This window comes from Arachis stenosperma, chromosome 5, assembly GCF_014773155.1.
Source record: "Arachis stenosperma cultivar V10309 chromosome 5, arast.V10309.gnm1.PFL2, whole genome shotgun sequence".
Classification (NCBI taxonomy): domain Eukaryota; kingdom Viridiplantae; phylum Streptophyta; class Magnoliopsida; order Fabales; family Fabaceae; genus Arachis; species Arachis stenosperma.
The window spans coordinates 59,434,394-59,437,603 of NC_080381.1; positions in this window are offsets into that span (position 1 = coordinate 59,434,394).

Here is a 3,210-nt window from a genome sequence, read left to right on the forward strand (position 1 = left end):
GCCTTTTTCTTATTCTTCATCTTTTTCTTGCTTGTTGATCTTCCTTTCTTGACAGTTACTTGAGTTGTGATACCTTCCTTCTTGCTGATCACCCCTGCTTCCTTGTGAATCCCTTTGTCTTCTTGCATCTGTTTGTCTTTCTTTTCCACATCCTTTTCAGTTGATTGCTTTGGAAGGAGATTATCACTCATTTTGCTTGTTTCTTCATCCCTTTGTTCTTTTGGAAAGACTTTCAGGATGATGCTCTCCTCATGCATCCTGAGAGTTAACTCTCCTTGCTCTATATCCACAATGGCTCTAGCGGTGGCCAGAAATGGTCGACCGAGTATTATGGAGTCACTTCCATTTTCTGAAGAATCCAGGATCACAAAGTCTGCTGGATAGATAAACTTGTCAACCTTGACTAACAGGTTCTCAATCAGCCCTTTAGGATATACTATTGATTGGTCCACCAATTCCAAAGACATCTCTGTTGGTTTCACCTCCTCTATGCCAAGCTTTTTCACTAAAGAATATGGGATTAGATTTATGCTTGCTCCTAAATCGCACATCCCCTTGTTGATGAATAAGTTTCCAATAGTGCATGGTAAGAAGAAACCTCCAGGGTCCTCAAGCTTGGGAGGGAGTCCCTTTTTAATGAGTGCACTGCATTCCTCACTGAGCATTACCGTTTCCTTCTCATTCCAATCTCTTTTCTTGTTGATGAGCTCCTTTAGAAACTTAGCATACAGAGGCATTTGCTCCAAAGCTTCAGCTAAAGGTATGTTGATCTCCAACTTCTTGAAAGTCTCAAGAAATTTGTGGAAGTGCTGATCCTTTGTCTCTTTGTGAAATCTCTGTGGATAAGGTAGTGGTGGTGTTGAGCTCTTTTCCACTTGATGTTGTTTTGGAAGTGGTTCTTCCATGATCTTCTTTCCTTTTTTCAAATTCTGTGGTTTGTTGTTCTCTTCTGTGAGTTTTGCTGGAGCATTCTTGCTTATCATATCCTTGTTGATGGCTTCATCATTCTTTGTTGGCTCAGTGTCATTCTCCATAAGCTTCTTTGTTGCTCCTTGGTTACCATCCACTAACACTTTTCCACTTCTTAGTTGCACGACCTTGCATTCTTCCTTTGGGTTGGGAATGGTGTCACTAGGTAGTGAACTTGATGGTTTTTCAACAGAAATCTTCTTGGAGATTTGTCCAATCTGCCTCTCTAGGTTCTTCATGGAGGCTTCTTGATTCTTGGTTGTCAATTCCTGGCTCTTCATTAGTTTCTCCATGAGTAGCTCTAGATTGGTGATTCTCTGTGAGTCTTGTGAGATGGGTTGATTTTGGGGTGTTGATGGATGAATATAAGTGTTCTGGTTGGTTGGTTGATTATTGGGTGGATATTGGTTAGAATTTGGGTAGTTGTTTTGTGGTTTTCTGTATGAGTTTTGGTTAGTGTTTGGCTGGGGGTTGTGGTTTGTGTTTTTCCAATTGTTCTGACTTGTGTTTCTTTGCCATGGTTGTTGGTTTTGATTATGGTTGTCTCCCCATCTGAGGTTGGGATGGTTCTTCCAATATGGATTGTAAGTATCTCCATAGACTTCATTTGTTCCAGGATTTTGGTTGTGCATGTATTGGACTTGCTCTTGTTGTTGCTCTTCTTGAGTTTCTTCACTTTGCACCCAAGTGGTTGGAGATTGGCTTGTGGTGCTCACTGCTGCCACTTGCAAGCCATCAATTCTCTTAGCCATTTGCTCAAATTGTTGTTGAATCTGCTGCTGCATCATCTTGTTCTGAGCTAGGATTGAATCAACTCCTTCCAACTCCATTACTCCTCTTCTTTGTGATGGTTGGCGTTGTCTTTGATGAGCGAAGAAATATTGGTTGTTGGCCACCATCTCAATGAGGTTTCGAGCTTCCTCTGTGGTCTTCATGAGTTGCAAGGATCCTCCTGCAGAGTGATCAAGAGCTTCTTGGGCTTTAAGAGTGAGTCCTTCATAGAAGTTTTGCAACTTATCCCATTCAGTAAACATTTCTGGGGGACATTTCCTCAATAGAGCCTTATATCTTTCCCATGCTTCATATAAGTTCTCGGCCTCCATTTGAGTGAATGTTTGAACCTCTGTCTTCAACCTTAAGACTCTTTGAGGGGGATAGAATTTGGCAAGAAACTTACTCACCAAGTCATCCCAAGTGTTGATGCTTTCTTTTGGGAATGTCTCTAGCCATTGAGTTGCTTTATCTCTGAGAGAGAATGGAAAGAGCAGCAACTTATAGCTATCAGGAGGTACACCATTGGTTTTCACCGTGTCACAGATTCTCAAGAATGTAGACAATGTTGATTTGGATCCTCCAAAGGCCCTCCTCCAAAAGAACAATTGTTTTGAACCAGAGTGATGAGTTGTGGCTTGAGTTCAAAATTGTTTGCATTGACATTGGGAGGAAGAATGCTACTCCCACAATGCCGTGCATTTGCAAATGTGTATGAAGCCAAGACTCTTCTCTGTTGTTGATTATTGTTGGCTCCTTCTCCTGGTTGATTGGTGTCTCCTTCCATGTCTTGGAATTCCTCCTCAGATTCTTCTTCTCCAACAATGTTCTTCCCTCTTTCAGCTCTTCTTATTCTCCGAAGAGTCCTTTGATCAATTTCTGAGATAATAGGGGAAGATCTTCCTATACCTGACATATACAAACACACAACAATAAACACACAGACCCAGAAAATCAATAAAACTCCAATCTATTGCTAGAATGAGGTTTTGGTTAGTTTAAGCAAAAATTCAAACAGTTAGTGTGTTAGTAAGAATTAGAATAACAGAAAAGAAAAAGTGCTTAATCTAGACCTCCACTTCACTTAATCATTGTCAATCTATTTCAATCCCCGGCAACGGCGCCAAAAACTTGATGTGCGGAAAACGATCCAACACAAAACTCACCGGCAAGTGTACCGGGTCGCATCAAGTAATAATAACTCACATGAGTGAGGTCGATCCCACAGGGATTGAAGGATTGAGCAATTTTAGTTTAGTGGGTGGTTTAGTCAAGCGAATCAAGTGTTGGTTGAGTGATTTGTGTTTAACATAAAATAAATGACAGTAAATGTAAAGGGGAAAGGGAAATGTGCAGTAAATTGAGAAGCAGGAAAGTAAAATTGCAGAAACTTAAAGAACAATAAAGTAAATGACTGAAACTTAGAGTTCAAGAAACATAAACTGCAGTAACTTAAATGGCAAGAAAGAT